The sequence below is a fragment of the Pogona vitticeps genome, chromosome 1 (genome assembly GCF_051106095.1).
Source record: "Pogona vitticeps strain Pit_001003342236 chromosome 1, PviZW2.1, whole genome shotgun sequence".
Lineage (NCBI taxonomy): Eukaryota > Metazoa > Chordata > Lepidosauria > Squamata > Agamidae > Pogona > Pogona vitticeps.
This window is the reverse complement of record NC_135783.1, coordinates 113,211,395-113,237,164: the sequence shown is the minus strand read 5'-3', so window position 1 is coordinate 113,237,164 and position 25,770 is coordinate 113,211,395. Positions and strand designations below refer to the sequence as shown.

The 25,770-nt window shown below is 42.2% G+C and overlaps 1 long non-coding RNA gene across 1 annotated transcript; it reads left to right on the top strand.

Annotated features, from left to right (window-relative positions):
* The first annotated feature begins 1,469 nt into the window (after positions 1 to 1,469).
* LOC144586790 (uncharacterized) lies at positions 1,470 to 25,222 on the top strand. The gene is made up of 2 exons (XR_013541819.1): positions 1,470 to 1,569; positions 2,068 to 25,222. It is a non-coding gene; the product is annotated as an uncharacterized LOC144586790 (long non-coding RNA).
* The last annotated feature ends 548 nt before the right edge of the window (positions 25,223 to 25,770 follow it).

Here is a 25,770-nt window from a genome sequence, read left to right as displayed (position 1 = left end):
TACCCTATTGAACAAATAAGTTTCAGGTTTCATCTCCATTTTTATTTTTAAATATATGGTGATTATTTTTTCTATTTCTTTCCAAAATTTCCTAATAAATTTACATCCTCACTACATATGATATAGTGTTTGTTTTTCTGTCTTGCATCTCCAACATTTATCTTTCTCATTTTTCTTTACCTTTGCCAATTTCTGTGGTGTCATATACCATCTATATAATATTTTTATATAATTTTCTTTAGGTTCTGTACTTATTAATAGTTTTTTCTTATCATTCCATGCTCTAAATCAGTGATGGTGAACCTTTTTGAGCCCAAGTGCCCAAACTGCAACACAAAATCAACTTATTTATTTCAAAGTGCCAATATTGCAATTTAAACCTGAATGCTGAGGTTTTAGTTTAGAAAAAACAACTGCTCCTGCACTGCAAAGGTTAAATGCTTGTGTCTCCCCCCCCCCCCCCATGGGTGGTATTAACAAATAAATACTTACTGGTGGGGCAAATCTGCCTTCCAATGGGAGGGAGTTCTAAAGGCTGGAAGAGTCTTTGAAACACTTAGTTTGTTTTCTTAACGGGCTCCTTATAATATCTTTTTCATGGCAAGGGCAAGAAAGAAATGTCCAAAAAGAGGCAAAAAAAGGGTCAAAGGCTTCATTGTGTGATTGTGCCCATCCTTATTCATTTATTACTTTCATTTTCCCCCCTAGCTCAGGGCTTAGGAAAGTTCCTTTTGATGCAAATGCTGGAAGATAACTTTTTGGAGCACCAGCCTAGAATCCTGTCAGAAGGCCAATATGGGGAGATTTAACAACCAGAGGGATTGGTGACAGGGGATACATTTATAGGCCACAAAGTTTTTAAAAACATCATGCAAAATGCAAGCTTTTGTGGGTGAATCACATGATCAGAGAGACTATTGACATCTTCAGGACTCAGCCAATCCCGAGGGTGCTACTGCTGCCTTGGGAATGCAACCCCACTCTCCTGGTTCTTTGTGACCTCACAGAGCCCCACCTCTCTGCTGGCAGATAAAAGGGGCTTGCTGGGCAGGGCAGGAGACCAGAAGGGAGGGCAGTGGCCAGAGGGCAGTCTGGCAGAGAGAGCGGTAGCGGCTGCAGGGGACCCAGCCCTTCTGCCCAAGGAAAGTTCTTTCGTGAAAGCAGATGAACTTGCTAAGTGGGCCTGCAAGTTAACAGCTCGAGGCTGGCAGAGATCTGTGGCTTGAAGCTGGCTGATGACAATGATGGACCGGCAGACAGAAGCTGGTGCAATCTCCCAGAGGCCGGCAGAGGTTGGCGGATGAAGGCGGGGGACATTAGCCTCCTGAAACCAGCTGGCGGAAGCTTGGTGGATATTAGTGGATGGAAGCCCGGGCGTGTGTGTGAATGGCTGGTGGAGTGAAGGTGTGTGTGTGTCGGGGCTGGCTGGTGTGTGTGTGTGAATGGGGGATGTTGCTGGTGCTTGTGTGTGACACAAGCATTTGGGAGCTGGTGGAAGCTGGCTTCAGAAGCGGAGTGGAAGAGATGAACGGGTGGATATTCCTGGTGGAAGCCAGTGGATGTTGGCAGGTGGAACTTTGGGATGAAGTTGCCAGAACATTGGTCGGTGGATACGCCTGGGTTAAAGCTGGTTGACGGCAATGGATGAGCTCGCCCCTTAGTTGTAGTTTTTCTCTCTCTCTCGTAGGGCCCGAAGTGTTCTCTTCCCCAGGGGGATGCGAGGGACCAGAAGACAGGCATCCTGCTGGAGCTGAACCAGGTCATTGTCTCCGCTGGGGATACCCATTTAGCCTCTTTTACAAAACCAATAAAAGAATTTTCTGGAATGGTTTTGAAGTGTTGTCTTGTTTGTCATGGGCTGTCATGGGATTATCTTCCCCATCCCCTCATTATATCTGGGGCCCAATGCCTGGGGTGGGTCTTTGTAAAGTAATGGTGTGGGGCCTTGTGATGTCACAGGAATTGGGAACATAATATTTCTCCATGCACATCTGAGGGAATGAGCTAGGCATTGTGGGTTCCCTGTCTGAGCTCCTAAGCAAGTATATTATGCGTCGTGTTGGACAGACACAGGAAGCCAGTGAGCCCTGGTGCCATTCGGAGAGGGTTGGAGTTGGGTACCCAAACACTATGGCCACCCCGTAACAATAAACGAGACTCGCTCCTTCCCTTCCACCACTGCTCCTCACATTTGTTTGCCTGGCCTGGAGATTCAGGGGAGCCCAGCCATTTCCTGGCACAGCAGCTCATTCTCTGAGACCTGGGAAGCCTCATCTTCATCATCAACACCATGAGCACCCCATGGACAGCTCCTTGCAGAGTACAAGTGGGGAGAAAATATGCCACTTCAAAGAAGCTTCCAGTTCAACCTCTCACACCAGTGCCACAACGAAGGAAATGGGCAATGATTTGGAGATGAGCGTACATTAAAATTCATGTGGATCTATACCATGAATAGATGGCAAAAATACACTGGTACTGAAAAATCTGCTGCTTGAGGGCAGTGGCTGCCTTTGAGTGCCTAGTGCAGTGATGGTGAACCTTTTTTGAGCCTGAGTGCACAAACTGTAACACAAAATCAACTTATTTATTTCAAAGTGACAATACTGCAATTGAAACCCAAATGCTGAAGTTTTAGTTTAGAAAAAAAACAACTGCTCTTGTACTGCAAGGGTTAAATGCTTGTTTTAATTGTCCATGGCAATTACAATCTTAATAATTTATTCTGAGACATTTGTAAAAATAAATTAATAAATAAAAGCATTTCATTTACTTACAGTGAACAGATCAAACAGCAAAACTGAGAAATGTGACTGCTTTGAGCAACAGGCCTCAACAGATCAACTGCTTCCAACAGCCTCAGAAGGGGTAAAGAGATACACTGAGCCAAAAGGTATGGCTCTCTTTGAATTCAGAGCCAGGAAAGGAATAACTGGTTACTACTTGACAGATTGACAGTCACCCCAGTGCAGAAAAGTCTTCCCAGACACACTTTCTCCAGGTTGAGGTTGAAAAAGTCCAGAAGGAAGCTTGTGGTTTTCTCCAGTAAATGGCCTTCCTCAGGGAAACCCCAATGCCTTGTGTACCATTAGTACGAAGCCTTAAAACAACCCTTTGTTAATAAATGCAGGATCCATTTAGGGCCTCTTAATTATACAAAAACATGAGGAAAATTAAATGCATTTTCAAATTATATTTAAAAAATGAGTTGACATTTTGTTTGAACAGAATCTGAACAGAGCAGAGAAGCAGGGGATTAATTAGAAAAAGGCTTATAGGAACTCGATTTAGAAAGAACAAAATACTAATGAATCAGAAAACATTAGTAAAGGCTAAGATATTTACAAATTTGCTCTGTAATGATGACAGTGGCAGTTAAGATGATCATAGGACCCAGGCAAAATCTTCATGGGAATAAATCCTTAAGAATAACAAGACGACGCTGGAGTCTGTGTGCTGATTATTGGTGGCATCCGTGTGTGACGCCCTGACAAGATAATGCTCAGTGCTTACACTTTTATAACCCATCTTTGCTTATCTTTGTATTATATAGGCCTTTGGAGACAAGCACTCTGGTTTACTGCCTTCTTGAATTGAGCTATTAATTCTTTTGCAATGTGTAAGAACAATGCTAACAACATTTTTTTTTCCAGTGTGGATGTTTCACCTCTTGAGTGAAGCCTTCCAGCCTGATGTTCTGTTCACCTTGTTCAGCACGCACAATTCAGCTACAAAAGACTGGGTCCCAACTGATGTTCTCAACTTGTTATGGAGAAAGAGAGACACAATGTAAATCAACTTAATATTTCATTCTCTCCCTTTCTAAAGCAAGCTGTTTGCCACTTTTAAAAAAATTCCATGTACACAGATGCTATTTAAATGCAATTTTAATTTGCTCTCTCAATCATATATTTTCCTTTCTGTATCTCTGGTCTATACGGGCACAATACTCCCTCCTCATCCTTCTTAGCCTGCCCCGTCATTTTTTAAGCATTTGTTTGTTACCAACAATTCCAGCAGGATATATGCTGTGCATGGTGGCAAAGGAAAGGATCTGTATAGAATATAGGCACTAATGAAGATTTTAAGGGGAAAATAAAAGGCAGCTTTTATGGCTGAGATCCATACATTTTAAAAACATACCATAGAAAGATTTGTGTTCTGTGCGTGTTCTGGTTGTGCTCTGGATAACACCAGCTACTTTTACTAGCCTAGGTGGAACATGCAGGACTGGCCTTAAGGAGTGGGCAAGGCAGGTGGTTGCCCAAGGTAAATGAGCACCAAGCTAAAGGGAAGGGTGAGACAAGCTGAACTCAGGGACTATGTGTTTTTAAGCGTTTTGTCTGTATTGAGAATGGCTGGCAAAATAAGCATCTGTGACCTTTCCTCCCCACCACTCCAGGGTTCTACAGATTCCTTGGGAATTAACAACACCCATGGCCATTCAGTTGGCTTGAAAATATATGTCTTTTTCAAATTTCAATTGTTCAGTGTTGTTTGCACTAGTAAAACTCAATGCCTCTACAATCAGTGTAACATGGCTTTGTACACACACGCCTCGGTCCTTATATTGGCAGAAGCATAAGCCCCCAACATAAGTCCTGCCATAGACTCTGTAAACCCTCTGGGTGACCCTCCAAGGCTGACTTGGATAGAGTGAATTAAGGTAGTCTAATCTCAAAGTTACAGCTGCGTGGATGAGTGTGGGCACATCTGCCTCCTCCAAGTATGCAAAGCCTGGCCTCTAATGTGATGATTTTAAGACAAAGCAGATGAGATGGGGAGCTCAGCAATTAGAAGTGCAGCTGACGTAGACCTTAGATGGTGTGTGATCATCCTGTAAATATCTTTCACAGTGCTGCAAATTGCAAATTAGTTTGCTTTTGTTTGGTGATGGATCAACATGAGAAAACAATGAGCTGTGTTTGCATGTTGATTGTGCAAGCAAGGCAGCTGTGAAAAATTCATTTCTGCAGCTAAAATGGGGTTGTTGTTTTTTACCTCCTAATCCCTCCTAATGGTGAAACTGCCCATCTTGGGTGCTTTATCACTTAGAAAACAGTGAGGTTCAGAAGCTGCCATTGATATACGTATTGGGTTCCCCTTGACATTTAGTCAGTCCTGTCCGACTGTACAGCCCAGTGCTCATCCCCGTTTCCAATACTGATATATTACTCTTAACAAAAATGCGAAGAAAAAAAAAACCAAGAACCTGGAGATAGCAAGTTACTCTAATCCTAGAAGAGAAATTCAGAATTGACTGGCAAGGTGTTCATGGAGGGCAAACCTTCTGGAGATCTGTAGTAAGAACAACGCAAAGCAGTATATTAATAACAGAACTGTTGAAAGTTTTGGTTGCTTCATTAATTTTTTTTTCATCAGTGAATTATGTGCATGTAAGTAAATAAGTCAAATCACCCTTTTAGCAGCTGAAACATATTGCTAACATACTGGATAAATGTTTGGCTGCAAAATTTGCTGACAATGATAGGGACTTTTTTAATATACTGATCATTTTCCCAAGTGAGTTCTTTACAGAGCTTGGAAGTAACTAGTTGCAAACTCATCCATTTGAAACTAAGTACTTTTGGGTAACAAACTAATGGCTACAAAGTTAGGTCTTGGGAGCAATGCTGACTCCGTGCACCCCCTGCCAGGCAATTGAGAGGGAGGGGACGTTTCCCCCCTCCAATGAGAAGAGGGTGGGACTAGCATGTGATGCAATTGCATCGCAGCTGCACCACGCATTGGGATGGGGCACTGGGCTTATATAGTTAGCCCCACTTCAAAATAGGACCATGGCCCATGTTTGAATCCATCTCTTGAGTCCCACATCCTTATTTACTGGTGGGTGGAGAATAAGTAACCCTTAGGTAATTTAAGTGACTGGACAGTGTCATCAAAGCTACCAGAATGACTTTGACACAACTCCGGGAGGCAGTGGAAGATAGGAGGGCCTGGCGTGCTCTGGTCCATGGGGTCACGAAGAGTCAGACACGACTAAATGACTAAACGATGACAACGAGGTAATTTAAAACAAAACAAAACAGTTTTAAAGGACATTTTGAGGCATTTTTAGAAAGCAGTTTGACAGGAAATTTTCCCAAATTCTTCTCATTCTCTTGTCAGTCTTCAAATACCAGAGGAAATATTTCTCCAGGTTTCTTCAGATTTGTCTTTTGCCTTTTTATAAATCCTTCCAAGGTGCAATATTAAATTTTGCCACTCAAAGGAAGCTAGAGACTGTTTCTCTGCCCGTAACAATAATACACTGCGGTAATAACATGTAATGAAACAAATTACTTGTGTGATTAGAGCAATGGTAACAACAACCAAGTTGCCAAGAAGTAATGAGAAATACAACTTTATTTCTAAAAAATGTAACATTCTGAATTCCGCTTTTGTGTTAAACAAACTGCCGGCCGTGCTGAACCAATTATATACAGTGGCCCCGCAGCTGAGTGTAAGTTACACTGCTTCACTGTCATTTGCTTCCCCATCATTAGATGAATGCATTTTGTTCTTGAGCTCTTTATCATGCAATCCATATTCTTCAGTAGTAGCAGCCTGTCCTATTCCTTGTTCAATAGCCCAGCAGGTTTTATGCCATGCCTATTTTTTTTTCAGCATATACTTTACATTATCATCAATGGCAGTATGACTGATAATTACATTGCGCAATGTTTGATCTAGAAGTAAGCCCTGCGGAACACAGGCAGGGAGGCCATTATTGCCTCTCGGTAACCAACCACACTCCTCTCGCTTGTCCAAAATAGGACTCTTGCGAATGCCAAGGGGCTGAATGGCCTTTTTTCCGAAAAGCTAAAAGGCATGATACAGTTTCAGATGCAATGAATCTGAGGAAGCCTAATATGCTTCAGTACACTTGCCTTTCCCCCTTAAACTGTCTAAAAGAACACCGTTTTATTTCACTAGGTTTGATTTGCATGAAATGCTATGCTTAGTGCTGTATTTTCTGAAAATTTTAAAAATTAAAGGTCAAACTACACAGGACATTAGATCCATTATTAAGATTTTTTTTAATGGTACAGATGATCAGGATCAGAGCGGTGGTGCTTGCAAAAAAAAGGGGGTTGACTCTTTCCCTGCCAGGAATAATCTAAACTAAAGCTGTTCTTTGCCAGAAGAGGCAACAATGAGAATTCTGCTCCTGGGCCAGGAGGAGACCGTTTTCAACAGGACCTGATTATGACAGGAGTCGGCTTACCCCTCCCATTTCACATGCCACAGCCCTGGTTTCAGCCAGGTACCCCAGTGACTGCTATTTTAAGGACATTCATGTGACTCTGCATGCAGTGTTATATGCCATGGGGGGTTGCCCTATTTGGTACCAAATTAGCAAGTAACACATTCATTATTATCATAACAGATGTACTCATCTATGCCATTCTTTAAATATATTACACACTTTACTTTTTTCCTGGTGTGATAAGCTGCATTGATTGACAGTATCGTACTTTCTTTCATGTTGCTTCACTTGATTCCCTTTGTGACTCACAGATTTAGCATTAAGTTGATTCTAAAATATACAATTCGTTTGCCATTTTGTGCATGAATATTTTATGCATGGGATGCATAATTTGCCCATTTTCTCTCCTCAGAAAACCTTGCAAGAGTCCAGATTCCATGCAACTCTGCACTGGGGGTCAATATAACCTTACAATACACTTTTATGGCACCTTGTAGACACGGGAGTTTTGGATTTTGAGGACCTCTAGTCCCATAATTTTGTATTCTGGGTGTTCCACAGAATATAAATGTGGCTCACCAGGGTAAGCACCTATTCGGGGAAGAAAAAAGTGGTGGTGGGAAAATTGAAGCACCAGCCAGAACTTATCATAGTCAACAAGATGCAACCAGCCTTCAATAGACCTGACTCCACATCTTTGATAACTCCAGTGAAGTCCAGTTTAAAAGCTAGAGCGGATTCTGACACTTTCATGAAATCAAAGGCATCAGCCTTTACTATGTGCTTATTCTTCTGATTCCCTATCCTCATCATGGATTTCCTTGGTATTTCCATATAGCTTCTCCATTTTGATGTGCATATTGATGTTTGCAAGTGACACCAAAATGCTGTCATGATGTACGGCTCTGGCTGTCACCAAATGATCTGATCTTGGGGGCCTAATCAGTAACAAGCCAAAAGCAATTTTCTCTATTCTGCCCTATTCTTTTCTCTTCTGTTAATACCTTGTCCCTCGTGCTGAGATTCTGGGAGGCAGAATGCTGCAGTCAGCCCTCGTTTGTTTTGGTTGTGCACACTGTTGTGGGCTTAAGAGAAATAATTCCTCCCTATGGGTAAGAAAATCTGGTTTAGGTTTCTGGCTGTAGAGCCAAGGACTGGGAGTTCAGTTCCCCACTGTGCTTCCTACAAGTAGAGCCAGCCTCTGTGGCCTTAGGCCACCTACATAGTCCTAGAATGCCCCCAGAAGAAGGGAAGGGTAACCCACTTCTGAGCATTCTCTACCTGGAAATGCATTTTCCAACCTGCAAATAAGTCACCCTGAATCCTCCATAATGTTGCCAGTCCAGAAGGAAGTTAAGCTGGCTGGATAGCTCAGTGCTTTGGGTATCTGACTACAGAGCCAGAGGTTGAGAGTTTGATTATCCACTGTGTCTCTTGAGAGCAGAGCCAGACTATGTGGCCCTGGGCAAGCTGTACAGTCCCAGGATGACCCCAGAAGAAGGGAAAGGTAAACCACTTCTGAGCATTCTCTACCCGGAAAGGGCCACCATAAGTCAGAATTGACTTGATGGCACATTGTTATTTTATGGGTAAGGAAACCACATTACCTTGTCTGAAGGGCATTTTTTGTTCCTTAATATGAGGCAAAGGGGCTCATTTATGAAAGCAAAAGAATATTCTATCATTAAGCTAAGCTGCATGTATGCTTATAGGAACCCAGACAATTTCCCCTTTTCATCCACATGGTTTTATCCCAGGCAAGGAGACCAATCCAAGTCTTATAGCTGTGTCAGAACAAATTTCGACTTGGGGCGGGCGAGGCAGGGGAGAGATTATCCTCCAACACAACCTGCAAGAGCCTCCTGGCGCAGTGGTTAAACTGCTGTCCTGCAGCCAAAACTGTGCTCATGACCTGGGGTTCAATCCCAGGTATCCTCAGCCTTCTATCCTTCTGAGGGGGGTAAAATGAGTACCCAGCTTGCTGGGGGGGGCAATGTGTAGCCTGCATAATTAACTTATAAACCATCTAGAGAGTGCTTGAAGCGCTATAGGGCGGAATATAAGCAGCACACTTTGCTTTAAGATAAGACCATCACTTGACATGAAGGTGAAACCTTATTTGGATGTCTGCATTAGAACAGTCTTCCTCATTCCTTCTCAGGGTATCCCATGGACACTATGGCTTCCGTGTCAAGTCCAGTTTGTTGTTCTTCTCCTCTGTTTTCCCCACTTTTCATGTAAGCTTGCTTGAGGGAGAGACCAGGAGATCTCATTCTTTTTAATGCCCTTATACATATCACTCCTTGTGGCCAACACAGCTACCTTTGCTACTGAGCAAAGTAAACGTTGGCTCTGACATTTGGTCTGCAGCACCCTCGAGATTTCCTAATAGATCTGTAACATCAGGTTTGGACATCAGACATGAGAAGAGGCTCACTAGCCAAGAAATACAATGCACCATGACCTTTTTATGAGGGGGAAAAATAGACAAGAGTTGTTTGTGGAAATGTAAGAAATCATCAGGCTGTGTAGAGATCCATATCCAGCCCAGATACAGCTTTTCCATCTATTTGGACTACAGAGGCAACCTACAGCCCTTTTCCTTTCTCATCCTTTGAAATCAGCTTTCAAAAACTGGTAAGTCTTTAAAATTAAACCCAATCAGGGAAAGGGGGAGGCAGGTTGATGAATGTCTGTGAAGTATCTCATGGAATCCAAGGAATGAAACACTCCTGTCCCTCAAAAACCACACCTCCACCCAACAATATCTCCTGCACACACCTTTAAGGCTGTCACCCTAACTTCACAGAAGTCAATTTCTTTAAAACCAAGACCTGATTGTTTACATTCCCCGCCTCCCCCTGTATCCTCATACATGCATTTAAAACCTGGCTGTGGGATTCTGAGAACTTCAGTTCCCAAATGTAGCATTTCAGATACCTGTGGCTACATCATCACTAGGCTTTAATTTAAGGATACGGATTAACCTTTCATCTCCAAACATGAAGCCTGTGCATACCTTTCAGCGGCCAGTCACAAAACAAAGCAAACAAAGAAGGAAGATGGACATCTGAGGAGAGCCCCTAAGGCCTACGCATATCCAAAATGGGCCTTTAACAAGGCAATGTCCTGACCCAGCAGGACAATGGAACAGTCTGAGACCCAGAGCCAACAGAGGACTGGTCATTCCTAACATAGCGGGTGTATCTGAAAAGCTCAAAAGGACTTTTGGTAAACAACACATACTCATGCACTTCAAACCAACAAACACACTAAGGCAGAGACCTGTCCACTCAAAAGACAGGACACCAAAACATAACAGGAGCAATATAGTATATGCGGTCTAATGCAAAGCGGATTATTCAGAGCTCTGCATTGGAGAAACCAAACAGCCACTAAACAGGCAAGGGCTCAAGACCACAATCAGCAGTATTCCATCTGAAGGACAAAGGACGCTCATCTGATAACCAAGATGTACCTATTTTGGATCAAGAGAATAGGTGGTTTGAGAGAGGGGTCAAGGAGGCCATACATGTGCATACAGAAAATCCCTCATTCAACAGGGGTGGAGGCCTTAGATCTGTCTCCTATTTATCTTCCCCAGGAAGATCAGGACCATACTCATCAGCAAGACCACTGTTAATGACTGTTAACGACCCAGGACAATGGGTGGAGAAGGACTGCAGAGGTGGGATTTTCACTCAACACCACCACCACCCTCCACTGTCCATCTAATGAGCCTATTCAGACCAGGGGAAAGTGAAACCAGCATGGAAGATATATCAGGGATCTCCTACCAACCCTCCTCACACTGAAGAAGCTACTTGGATGAGTAGTGAAACATTTTGACTTAATAAAGAAGTCCAGTTGCCATGACTCAGCTTCCAGATAACCTCACCTGGATGACTGAGAATCTTCACAGATAAATTAAGCAAACAAATTTGTGAACTATGCAAGGTGTGAAAATCTGTTTCTATATCAATCAGGTATTTTGAGCTCTTAAGAATTCCTTATTCTAGACAGCTTCCATCTGTAGTATGTACATTGGTTCTAATTTTTTCCCTGACTCTGTGATCTCCGATAGTTGATCATCATCCCTCTTTCTCTCTCTTAATTGTGTATGATGCTATTTTGCCATATATTACTAGAAAATGAACTTTCTGGATGTAGGACTTTTGAGTGAAAAAAAAATCCTATATTTTATTCTAGGAATTGGTCAAGAAGCTGAGAATTCTTTCTCCCCTTCAGCCGATAGATCTACTGGGGCAATGATTTCAATGTGAAAGTTTTGTCATAATGAGAAAAAAGATACTGGACTAGCTGAATGATTGGACAAATCCAGCAGGACTGGTTTTGTATTCTTAGGGAACTGCAAATGTACAGGTAAGTGATCATCATGCTGATATGCTGCTATAATTGTGCAGCTGCTTGCTCTTGCTTATGCATCTATTATATAAATACTGAGGGTCCAGATCAGGACTGGTTAGGATGTTATTTTATGCACACCATGAAGATAAACATATTGGGAGGGGAATGATTACAGTCCAATCCAATTATTACTTTTAAATCTGTAGAATCCAGCAAAAATTAATCATGAACAAACTTCTATTCCACGCATTTACTGGAGCTTAAACAGCATTAGTTCAGAATCAAGACATGTTTGTGCACCAATTAGAGCATAAATTAAAAACCACACACATACTCATGCTACGATCACCATTTTTATAGTTCTGCTACACCACTCATTCCTCAGCAATAAGGAATTCAGCAATAAGGAATGCACAGCCCTCCAAATATTGCTAGATCGGCAGTACTCACATCCCTTGCCACGGTGATCATGGGGGCTAGATGGGAGTTTAACAGTATTGGGTTGGCCTCACATTTCCAGGCCCTTTTTGCATTTGTCTACCTCCATCCCCCCACATTGCTTAAATAAACCGCTTTACCATACTATAGGACTTAGAAAAGTTATTTATCATGGAATTCATCCAGATGTATGGCATCACTGAAATGCAGAATCATAAAATAATGGAGTTGGAAGGGGTATATAAAAGGCCATCAAGTCCAAGCCTCTGCTTAATGTTGAGATCCAAGGCAAAACAGATCTGACAGATGGTTGTCTAATTTTCTCTTGAATGCCTCCATCTTTGGAGCACTCGCCACCTCCTGAAGTATCACCACCTCCCAAGGTAGCATTCTGTCTCTCACCTTCTGCAGCCTCAGACTAATCTATGCATTACACTAGTGCCATCATGACTGCTGCCAAAAAGTCAAGACTACTTTGTGAATCAGACTGCTTTTCAGACAGTCTTGGATTGATAACACTCGGGAACCATTTACCACAATATAGAAAGGAACTCATGCCTTTTGCCATCTGCCAGTAGATTACCTGAAACAATCTTCAACTTGCCTAAGTTTAGGTACTGTGCCATATGGAATGCTCTCTAAGTTATCCAGAGAAGTTATATTTCATCTCCCTTTATTTCAGTTTGGCCTACATTTTGATTGTAATTAGGATGGCAAATAGGGACGTGGTGGCACTGTGGGCTAAACCGCAGAAACCTGTGCTGCAGGGTCAGAAGACCAGCAGTCGTAAGATCAAATCCACGTGATGGAGTGAGCTCCCATCGCTTGTCCCAGCTCCCGTCAACCTAGCGGTTTGAAAGCATGTAAATGCAAGTAGATCAATAGGGACCACCTCAGTGGGAAGGTAACAGTGTTCCGTGTCTAAGTCGCACTGGCCATGTGACCACGGAAGATTGTCTTCAGACAAAACGCTGGCTCTATGGCTTGGAAACGGGGATGAGCACCGCCCCCTAGAGTTGAACACGACTGGACAAAATTTGTCAAGGGGAACCTTTACCTTTACCTAGGATGGCAAAAGGAATCTCTGATTCAAAGAAATCAGATCAAATATCAAAAAAAGAAAAAGAAAAAAAAAGAGTGGTTCCTGAAAAATGTTTGTCCCTTGACTGCCAAGTACATAAGCTCCTATGCTCAGATGTTCATGTTTTTTGAGGGGAGTATCCATTTGTGTCTCTCTCTGTGTTTCACCTAGAAGAGATGGCTGTAAGCACTGCTCAGCTATTTAAGTAGCAAAAGAGGCTGAAAACCTGAAGAGCTCTGGTGCATGTCCATGCACATTTGGTTTTTAAACGCTGTCAGAGAAGGTGGAAATACAGACCTTATATGGAAGTTGTTTTTATACGAGGACCAATTGGATTGTAAAGCCTTAGATGTATTTTATTTGCAATCCAGATGTAAATCTAATTTTGACTGTGCAGTGCTTTTGATTTGATAGTGACTCTCCTTTAATTTTTAAAGAAGCCAGTTTTTGCATCACAAGGTAGGCTAAGGATACGGCCCTATTAGCTGTCAGCAAGTCCTATAGAATAGCTTGGAACTTCTTTGGAATAAACATGCACAAGACTGTGCTGTCAGAAACATTCCATGCCCTCGCTTCTTAAAATACCCATTTGTTCCTAGGAAGCCTAGCCTGTGTGGAGAAACCTCTATCTGTATCCCGAAAGCAGCATCTGCATTGGCAGCACGCACACAAAAACACAAAGGTATACATTTCAAAGAATATTTCATGGCCAAGTTTATCATCCACCAATGTCAGCACCCCCTTTGTGGGAGCTGGATTGGATGCCAACACCACGGCATAAATTTGTACTGCACGTGGAGCGTTACTTGGCTCCATCCACCAAAGCCAGGGCTGCCAATATGAAGGTCTCTGGGCCAACTGTTTCTTTCTCCTGTCATTTGCAGCCAGCTGGGTGAATTTCAAATGCCCATCATTTGCAGCTCTTTCACTTGTGCTGAAGTCCATTAAAGAAGAAGAAGAAGTATAGGTGGGAGGCCGGCTTTCACTTTTGTGTTGCTCCAGGTCTTGTATTCAGAGGTGTGTGGCTGAGCTGCCTTAGTGCTGCCGGTTTACTCCACATGTTGGAACCCATTGGACTGCCTGAACCTTCAGCTGCAGTCCTGCCCACACTTTCCTGGGAGTAAACTTCGGAGTGCCATCTATAGATGGGTGAAAGGCGGACAGAATGAAATCTTCTGTGCTGTATCCTACTGTATTTCAGAGACATTCCACCACTTGGGTCTTCTCAAAACTCAAGGCATGCTGTCCAACTTTTGTTCTCATACGGCAATGTTCTGAAGCAGCCAAATCCTTCTGAACTTCATGGATGAGGGGAAAATTTGAACCCAAGCCTCCCCAGGCCAAAACCTTTGGTCTAGATGGGTGGGATAGAAATCCAATAAATAAATAATAAATAAATAAACAAACAAACACTATCTGCTACATTGTGCTGCTTCTCTGATTCTTTGGCTCTCCATTCCTTTTAAAACAACGCTACACTGCAGTTTTCTGTTTATGCTGACACCTTTGTCTGTCTGTCTCTACACATACTTTATAAAAGCAACGTGATAAAAACACACAGTTCTGGCAAAAGCTAAGATTCATCTAGGACTGTGTGTCAGATAAGGACGGATTGACTGGCATTTCGTTATCTCCAGCATAAGTGGGATATGGAATGTATAAATAAATGCTGGAAGGTTCCCCCAGGATAAATGGAGAGATTCGTGCCTTCTTCTAGCAGGGAGCAAATGAAATGGCGATGGTTATTTTTCACTTCCTATATTTGCCAGCTATTTCTCCCAGGTTGCACATTACAAAAAACATGGCCACAAAAATCAAGTTTGTGACCAATACACCCTTACTGGGTTACCAATATGCTGTTTCCTTTTCATTTCATCTTAAACTGCAATCTTCAGAGCGGTCACACTTAGATGCATGCCTGCACTTACTCGGGTTGCACAGAAAGAACATTATATACCAGGGTTGGGAATACATCGCGCTCTAGATGTCTTCGGGTGACAACTCTAATTTTGCTTCACTATTAGTAACGCTGATGGCAGCTGCAGCCTAATATGTGGAGGAACATATATTCCCTGCCACTGCTATATATAATCTCTTAGGGTATGGTTTAGAAGGGATGTCTGTACTTCAAGGCAATTATGTTGAGCACTGACTGTGAATGACTGTGAAGACATATGTTCCCCATATGAATTTCTTATTTTTCATGCCTTAAATTTTATTAAAATCCATATAAAGCTGCATGAACTGCATACTGCCTTAAGGGTGAAGAACAAAATGGGGGTGGGTTGGGGGGGAGCCATGTTATCCTTGTTCATAATCCAGTAATCCAAATGGGTAATACCATTATTAGATTACTGAAATGTAATCAGATGAGAATGTGTCTTCAGATTACCAAACTGGATTCAGCAGTTACCATGTTTCACCCTGAAAGGCCTCAAGATTTGATGGCAGCAGGGCAAACAAAAATGGGCAAAACACTTCGATTTTCCATATTGGAAATCCAAACAACCTGCTTGAAAACTCAAAGTATCTTCTGTACAGTGTCAAAACTCAAATCTGTCCCTACACTAACCTGTTGGCCCATCCAGCACAGTAAGATTTGAATTCAGTGTGTGCGGCTGTTGCCCTCCATTTCTTCCTTTTGGGTGATCAAGAAATAAATGGCCACCCTGCCTGTGAGGCACTTAAATGCAATACACAGCAAACTCTGTACTACTGAGGTTTCGCTCTTCCCTGCTTGAGAGTCAGAAAAGGTTCCTGATTTGGTAACCATATGGACCTCCTCAGTTTTCCTAGACTGTCTTTTATCTGTTCTGGTCTGTGCTGACCTTCCTTCAACCTCGATTCATATTCTTAGGGTTGCTAATGTCACTTCCTTGGAATGAAAAGATGCGTAACAGAAAATAAATAATGCAGTGTCCTTGCCTAACTGACAGTTTTGTAGTAAGCTCATAGGTACTACCAAGGAAAGTTCTGGCGAGTGCTGAGAATGTAGTAGAAAGCACGGACATTTTTTTTTCATGAGGTGTAAAGATATTTTGGGAAATTATACAATAAATCATTGTAATGTACTAGCTTCACCTTTTTTTCTCTGGAGCTGGGCACAGAGCTGCCCTCCTTCAGGGAAGGAACAACATTATAAGCCTCTTCTGCATAAAGACAAAATGTATCTGCAATGACACCTCAGAGGGGGGGTGGTTCTAGACCCTGAAGAATGACAACTAGTACCGTCCAGGCTGGGGCAGGAAGACGAGTCTCCCTGTATGGCTGCTGAGTGGCCAGCTGAGAAGGGAGATAGCAGAGCTACTGCCGCGATTGGCAGGAAAAGCAGGATGCTGGTGGTATATGAGTGGACGGGCCAGTTCTGAAGGCCAGACCCGCATTAGGTGCAGCCAGGATGGAGATACATGTATTCGATACATGTATTCATTTACAAATACAAATATCCCCATTCCTAATGGTGAGCAGTAGTGGATTTCCACTTAAATTAGAGTGTTCAATTGAGATTATATTTGTATATATTTCTTTAAATTAGTATGTACAAATATAATGCAAAATGTACGTCTTTTGTGAAGAACGATCCATTATTTATTTGTTTGTCTAATTGTTTTTTTATTCTTTCACTTATTATGTGTTTAATTCTATTTTAATATTGTGAGCTGCCTTGAGTCTGCTTGTTGGGAGAAAGGTGGCATATAAAACAAACAAACATTGATCGATTGATTTCAACATGTATGCCACCACATTAGGGTAAACACTTCCTTGTCAGTGTTCCTTGCCCTCCATTTCCTCCTTTTTGGCGATCAAGAGATGGCCACCCTCACACATATAAATATACAGTCAATTTCCCAGTGATTTTAAAACCAACTATCCCCACCTCCGGGTATTTGAGTTTCTTATATCTAGCTTTAAGGGGCTTTTTAAATTCCCCTTTCCAAACAATGAGGGGAATCTCAGAATATGAAATGGTCCAGGCTATTAAAGAAATGGACTGATAATTAAAGTAAATGCTTCTGACTGGGTTTACTTGAGAAGCAGCATGCACTCCAAAGTGCTCGAATCTTCTAGATACTATGGCCTGTGATTGGTTAACAGGATCCATTTTGGTTGCTATGGGGTTTTGGCCTCACTGCTTCCCTCCTGTCTCCTGTTAAGCTTCATCTATGTCTCACATTTGCTTCATGCTGTGCTTCATGCCTTTGCATTTTGATATCTGTTAAGCTAGTCAGATACCTGCTACAGTACAGTCCATAGTCTAGTATGAATAGCTAGAATTATCTTATTGCTCTACTTTTTTTTGCCTTTTTCCCAAAATTGCTCTGGTTCTCTATACAGTTATTTCTTCCCCTCTTATCTCCTGTAAATAAATTTACCTCCCTACAGGTTGTGCGAATTTCAAACGGTACTAAAGTCAGCATCTCACTCCTTGATACATTGGTACTGTTTAAGGGTCCTGTTCTTAGACTATGGGAGTTGGTGGTTCAGATTTGGTCTTTGTTTACCTAGTGTCCCAAGAATGCCTTGTTACCTTGGACAGAACAAGAGTAGCAGCGGTCTACTTGGTAGAATTGTGGTTAGGCCCTGGAAAGCCCCTTGATGGACAAGGAGCTCCTTGAATCATCTTGGAACTACAGAGCTGGAAGGGACCCTATAGATCATCAAGCCCAGCTCCTGTCTGTCAGGGAGGCACAGCAGGGAGTCAAACTCCCAACCTCTGGTTTCACGGCCAGATGCCTAAACCACTGTCTCCACATTCCTGTGACTAATACAGCTAGAATAATATTTGAGTTGCTCTAACAGTTATGATAACATAGCCTACAAAAGCAGTGAGTTTTACAATAAACCATCTTCACATTTCCAGAGGTTTATTTTTTAAGAAGAAATGTCTCTCCAGTTCTCTGGTCTACAAGGATTGCCTCCTAATTCCAGGTGTGCCAGCTGTGGTTACTCTGTGGTGAGAGTTAGGGAAGAAACATTACTGCAGCATTAAACACAGGTGCCGGAAACTGATCACTGGGGACCCCTCCCACACATCTCAAACGAAAACATGACCCTTTCCATCATAAACTGTGTCATAACTACATACATTTACTCCACATCTGCAAATCCTAAAAGCCTGGTCTCACTTTTTCTTGGAAGCAGTGGTTAGAAAAATGTTACTTGCATTCCATATATTCATTGTGTTTACCCATCCTACTTTTAATGTGCTCTTGCTGTTTCTACTTGGTTTTTTTTTCCTGTCTTCTCATTCACTCGAGGCTTTTTGATACAATGCATGTTCTGCGATTCTCCAAATGAGTACAGCCACATCATTTTTGGAATAGTAATCTACTCAACTTTCCTCCATTTGGGTTATTTCTGAAGGACTCTTCCTGCCTCCTGCTGCCTCCTTTATTACCATTTCATTATTCCCATGGCAAAATACCCTTAGGTGGCCATGATACTTTAACAACCACATATTGAGATGCTTCTTATTATGATCTACTACAACTGCAAATAGGGTTGTTGTTGTTTTGGGCAGCTCCCCTGACTGGATTTAATTATTTGTCTTTATTTATCACTGGAAGAAGCACTACAATTGCCAAGCAGTTCAGCCTTCTGTCATTCTTCTCCTCTGCATTTGCAAAGTTTTCAGTTAGCCTAGAGTAACATTTCATCTCCTCTGTCAAGAGCTATTATGAAAAATGGTGCTTCTGTCCACTTGTTTTGCTCCAGTCCCTCTGCAATAATCTAGCATATTTCTGTGATTACTTTATAAACCGTGCTTCTTGCAGGGATCTGAACTGTGCTTGAAAATGCCCCACTCTACCTTCAGTTCATTAAAAAAAAACACACAACACTAATACACAAGTAAGAAATGCAGCTGATTTTCCTCTCTGCCTCCCAGCAGGAAAACAGGAAAATGCAATTTTAAAAAATACAATTTAATATACTAATTTAAATTTAATATAAAGTCACTTATGAGTACATTAATACCTACTTTGTGGTCCTGTTCCATTCAGTGGAACATCCTACCAATGTAGGAAAGAAGGCTAGGACCTCTTGTGCGAGCACTGTTTGTTGCACAGGCAGTGATCTCTATGAAGAAAATCCAGCTGAGTCTTTCTGTAGCAGTACCACATGTCCAGCAACAGTAAAGAGCCAATGAGCACCCCTGGGCTATGAACCTCAGTTGTCAAAGGAAGCCCAACCCCTTCTAGAGGAAGCTGAATCCCAGTTCCTGAATCTGACTTTCTACTGACTAGCACCACCACCATCTTGTCAGGATTCAATTTTCAGCTTGCTCACCCTCACCCACTCTTGAATGAAACTAGAGATTTTTAGTTGCCTCACTAAGAGATCGCCTTCCCCTTGTTTTTGGATTTTGCACAAGGGCCAAACCGTTCTTTCTTATGCTGAGTCAGAACATTGGTACATCTAGCCCAGAATTCTTGACTTTGACATGACCTCCCACAGTGGTTTCAAGCAGAATCCTTTCTAAACTTATCTGGGGATCGAACTTGGGACCTTTCACATGCAATGCATATGCTTGGGGGTGGGATGGGGAATAGAACTGTTCTGCACTGGCCCAGCAACACAGCATCACATGGTCGGTTAAGGAGAAAGCTTACATTTACCTATGGACACTTTTCTATTGTTGGAAAGACAATGGCAGTGAGAGGAGTGAGAACTAGATAGCATGGGGATTTGGTGTGGGAGCACTGAGATTTTAGAGGAACTTAATGTTGCAGGTTAAACCGCAGAAGCCTCTGTGCTGCAAGGTCAGAAGACCAGCAGTCGTAAGATCGAATCCACAGAATGAGCTCCCATCACTTGTCCCAGCTCCTGCCAACCTAGCAGTTTGAAAGCATGTAAATGCGAGTAGATAAATAGGTACCACCACGGTGGGAAGGTAACGGTATTCCGTGTCTAGTTACGCTGGCCACGTGACCACAGAAACTGTCTATGGATGAACACTGGCTCTACAGCTTGGAGACAGGGATGAATACCGTGCCCTAGAGTCAGACACGACTGGACTAAATGTCAAGGGGAACCTTTACCTTTACCAAGTCTCATTTGTGGCTCTGACAATACTGTAATGTTATGCTGATGAAAATAGAGTTGAAAAGACTAAGTGTGTCACAAATTCTTAAACAGATGATGTATGGGAACAGGAGGCTATGTCCAAAAGTGGAACTCCCAAATCTTCTCCATCCCTTGTGGCAACCACCATGTGGGGTGCAAGACACTCAGACATCCATGGGGACAGAATGTCTTACCCCAATCTCCAATCTAAGGAAACCAAATCCTTGTATTACACCACTCCATTGCTTTACAGCTTTTTACAAGGGATGCCAGATAAGTACACAATTTGCAGACACAGAATCATCTCTGCTGACCCTAAGTCCCTGAAAGTTGGAAAGTTCCTCCTGTGCCTCAGTGAAGTCAACATGAAGCACAGTCACCTTTGTTTTCAAACAACAAGCACAACATTAACGCTTTGCGGTGTTGCCAAAGGCACATGAACTCTTCCTTGCCAGCATGTGCTCAGTCATAAGCAGCAGAAGACATAGCAATTGGAGGCAGACGTTCAATGCAGTGGTGACACTGTGCATGTGTGAGAGAGACTTATCCTAATGACCATGTTATATGAGAGGGTTTTTTTAAATGGGTTGTTGTGCTCTATGCTTTTAATGTGTTTTAATATTGAATTTATTTACCACTTTTAATATAATACTCATTTAATTCTTTTTAAATATTTGTAGACTTACTGTTTTTAGCTTTTGAATATTGTCTTTTTAATGATGTAACCCTCCCTGGGTCCTTTTGAAGGAGAAAGGTGGGATAAAAATATTTTATATAGGCGGTGACCTTCATTCACTTAGTATGAGTCCATTTCAGTTTCAATTGATGTTACTCTTTGCTCACAACAGTCTCTAGGTCTTCCTAACATGGGCAATACTCCAGTTTTCAGAAGGATGGGCAGCAGTTGGAGTGGGGAGGCAGTTCTTCTGCAACGTGCAAAGCCGTGGCAGCATCTGGGAAGAGAAGACTGCACTATTCCTCTATTGGGATGCTCCATTTGTCATCCTACAGCTCTTGTGCCTTTCCAAGGGGTGTGATAGTTAACAGGTGCAGCAAGGGGCAAGATGCACCTGTTATACTGTCATCTGTCATGTGCCGGTCACAAGCACAGGGGCTCTGCATGAACAAAAAGGTCACCACATTTTTAGGCGACACTTGTCAATCTCACTCCGTAACTGATTTTGTTCGACAAATGCTGGACCTGTGTCACAGTTACTCCGTTCTTCTCCCGGCATGTCCTCATTTGTCTTTCCTGAAAGCCAGGGAGATGAATGCCTGATTTTCTGCTAGTGTCATGATTATAAATGCAGCCATGCAGCTGCCACAGCGTGGAGCAGGGAGATTGATAAGAAAGTCTGCTGGGAGAAAACATGTGCGCGCACACTGGGGACTGGTAATCAATGGGAAGAACATAAAGAAAGTGCAGCTGACTTGGATGGAACGGGCAATGCACAATGAAAGATATCTCTAGCCATCACTGGATCACATCCTTACCCATATCTCTGTAATATATGCCTGAGTGCTGTCTTATCACTGCACTCCTCTGCTATAGCATGTGACTATTCTCAGCCTTATTCCCTTTCAAGAAAAGAGTCAAGGCATCCTAGCAAGCCTGGGCTGTTCGACTAGTACCAATCCTGAAAAGGCTCCTCTCTGTCTAGTCTATAGGACTGTGCTCTGAAAGCATCATGCATAGGGCAGGAGAGTAAAGAGGGTGTGCCCTGGACAGCCCCACTCAAAGCCAACATCACCCGTTCCCTTCCTCCTCCTCCTCCTCCTCCTCCTCCTTTCGGCTCCTATGAGTGCATAGTTAGGGATCTGTTCTGTGGAGCCAGTTTGGTATCCCTATTATATAATTGTCTTATTTCAGGGTTGAAAATGGGAGCCACCATTCACAATAACACTCAAGAATTGTTGTGGATGAAAACAATAGTCAAGAATATCTCAATTAAACAAATGGAATTGATACTCATATACGTATTACACTTGATGCTTAAAAGATTATATGGGAGAGATAATTTAGCTAATCCTATGTGTTGTCAGGGTCTTAGTTTCATATTACCATATGTGATGGTCATGTTCCAAGAGTCAGCACGTTTTGGAACTTGATTTTTCTGGAACACGGGGAAAAAAATAGAAGCTAAAGGTATCATCCAGTATGCACTTTGGGTTTGCTGACTGGGTCTCAAGGGAGAAATGCAAACTGGTTACATACACAGCTGGTTTCAATATTTGTCTAGCTGTTAGACTGGTAATTGCAACCTACTGGAATACTCAAAGGACAAGGTTATTACTCTCTGGTACACCAGGATCTGGTGTATAGGATTCATGCATTTGGGTTAATCAAGGAAATGTCACTGGCATTCAGTTTTATGAAAACAGGTACCCATTCACAGGCTTTTGGAACTCAGTTGAAGAATGTATAATGGATATCTTTCCTCCTGTATCACAAACTTCTATATAGAAGAGCTTGCTTAATTGATTACAATAAACTGAATTGCTTTCATATAATCCTTTTATCTCATCCTTGGGAATTGTTTTTGGGTCTATTTCTACATAAATTTACTTTTTCATGTTTTACATATTAAAATTAAAAAAAATGTGGGTAAAGGCAGCAGAGATTTGGCAACTTGCTATCAGTGCCACTTGCAATAGAGATTTTGGCCATTGACTGGCTAACCGATCACTATATACAAGTACTAATTCTCCCATATTGGCAGCTAGGTCTGCTGGCTTGCCTGCATGCTTGTATCTTTCTGCAAAGATGTTACGTAACTGCAGAAATTATTTGGAATGTCCTTGATTGTTTTCCAATGTGCAAATAAGTCACCCTGATTTCTTCATAATTTTGCCAGTCCAGAAGGAAGCTAAATTGGCTGGATGATAGCTCAGTGATTTAAGTATCTGGCAGTGGAGTTTAGGAGCTCAACCTGTGTGGCCTTTAACAAGTAAGCTGCACAGCCATAAGGTATCCCCAGAAGAAGAGAATGGTAAACTACTTCTGAGTATTTTCTACCTGGAAAGCCCCAAAAAGAGCCACTATAAGTCAGAATTTACTTGGCAGCACATACTTGTATTAGAAGGAAGCTTAGTGTGCAATACAAGAGTGAGTGATTAGGATTAGATATATCCCCAGTAAATAATACTGGTGGTGTTTCCCACCCCCTCTACTAAACTGTTAAATAAGTTATTTAAACAGTGCTCTAAAGTAGAGTACAGGAAGCCATTATATGCAGCAAATTCCCTAGTGTAGGGAATTACATTTGCATCTCTACTGCAGTATGATAGTCACTACTCACTACCAGCAAAAGGGTGGGTAGTGACTATTTACTCCTTTTGGTTATAGTTAGTTGAACCTACCCGTTTTCCCATTTTGAGTGGAGAGCATAAAACAGAGGTCAGAATCCTGGGCTATAGAAAACTGAAACAGTCTATGCACTTAGTTGAGAGCATAACTTGTATACTACAAAATGGTCAATTAAGTCTGAGGAAGGGAACTGTGGAGGAACGTGATAATATTCAGAGGATACATGATGAAATCACACCAGGTCTCACACCCACTAGTGACAACAATTTGTGTTCAGAGTAATAATAGACTTTACAGATGTGAGTGATCTGATGGGGACTGCAGGGAAATGAAAAAAGAGATGATAACATTTATAAGAAAATCCAAACAAAAAAGGATTGAAAGGGTACCCAGAAACTAGAATGTGGAACGAGTATAAATCATCAGAAAATAAGTAAGGAAAATAGTAATATTTCAATAATAACTGGAGGAAACTAAACCAGGCAATAATGGAATACAAAAGAGAATTTTGGAATCGTGTTTCTAAAGGATCTGAGGAAAGGAGATTCTAGAATATTTTTAGGGAAAGAACTTTAAACAATGCAGTGGAATCTATTGTGTGTACATTAGGATTATCTACCTTGCCCCCAGTAATTTCACAAAATATTGAAGAACTGACTTGGTAAGATACCCAATGGCCTACAATGTTGGTCAGTGACATACATTGGGATACATGTGGCCCCTGGGGTCCAAATACAACAACCTTGCATCCTCACACCCCAAATGTGTATGAGGCAGAGGGAGACGTCCGCCATATTTTAACATCCCCCCTTAGCAGCCCACCCTCTAATACCCATAATTAGTTCTTTTTTTAAAAAAAAAAAAAGCATTTTTGACCATTTGAGAGTATAAGGGGGCTTTTCAGCACCCCCTCTGTTGGTAAGAAAATGTGAAGAATGAGGGGTTGTAGGACTAGCCCTCTGGCACTGAGGATAGACACATGTGGGTCATAAGAGCGCTTGAAGTTACCCAGCCTAGGGTCCCAGATTATACGTTTGTTGAAATTAAAGTTCCATAGCATATAAAAATGCACATATTAGGTCAAACTGCACTCAGCATTAGTGAACTAAGATTGTAAAGCATTAGGGAAATTGCTTGCAAAAATACAGTATACATATATAATAACGGGTAAAACTCAACACAAGATTCATCTGTCAGAAGAGATGCACAGAAAAGCACATATAAATGTTTATGGAAACATGGGGGGGAGTTTGGTTTTTTTTTTTTTTAAATCAAGTTCGGCACAAACCAAATTTAATGGGGAAACTCTCAAGGTTTGGGGTGAAACAAAGCTTGGAGAAAAGATGGACTGAAACTGGCAGATTTGCTCACTCCTATGAGGGCTGTCTGCCTGTGTTACTATGTTGGCTTTTGGTTTTATGCAGATTGTTCTGGTACTGCCTCTGTTGCTTCCTGAATATAGGGTTGCTGAATATAGGATTGTAACTGTGACATACTGGCATGTGCCATAGTGTAAAAGCCACAGGGAGTAGCAGGGCCATAAGATCACCCTAGCCATCATCATGTTTTATGTGATTCTTAAGAGTTCCCTTCAGCTAGCATCCTGGGAGAGAGAAAATAATACAGAACAGATTGTTTTACAGACACTTAGAAGATCCACATTTCTCCTGATGCTTCTAATACTTCTTATTCAGGAAGAAATGTATTGCTATCTATAGCTAGCTGTGATGTGCGTATTTTGCATCTTTGAGAGCCACATTTTTAAAAAAAGACAGTGAAACGCTTGTGCTCACTGAGGAATCTTGATTAGAGATGGGAGCTTCATATTCGCCTCCTGGGGAAGACAAATGCGAAGCTTGTCAGCACAGGTGGCCAGCCCGATTGGACCCTTCCCCCCCCCCCCGAACCCAGGCGTCCACTTACCACTCGCTGCACAGTTCACACAGCTGGTGTCATCAAAAGCACACCAATCATGGCAGTATCCCGGCTGGCGCTGCTCTGCCTCCCTGCTCAGCTGGCCACTCAGCAACTGAGTGGGGAGGCGCTTGTCATCCCGCCCCTGACCAGAGCTGAGTGGGGAGGCAGGGCAGCACCAGTCGGGCTACTGCCATGATTGGCATGCTTTGATGACACCGGCCACGTGTGCCATGTAGAGAGTGGCAAGTGGATGCCTGGGTTTTTTTGGGGGGTGAGGGTCCAGTCAGGCTGGCCACCTGTGCTGCCAAACGTCATATTTGTAGCCTCCAGGAGATGAATACGAAGCTCCCATCTCTAATCTAGATACCAGTCATCGTTGTCGTT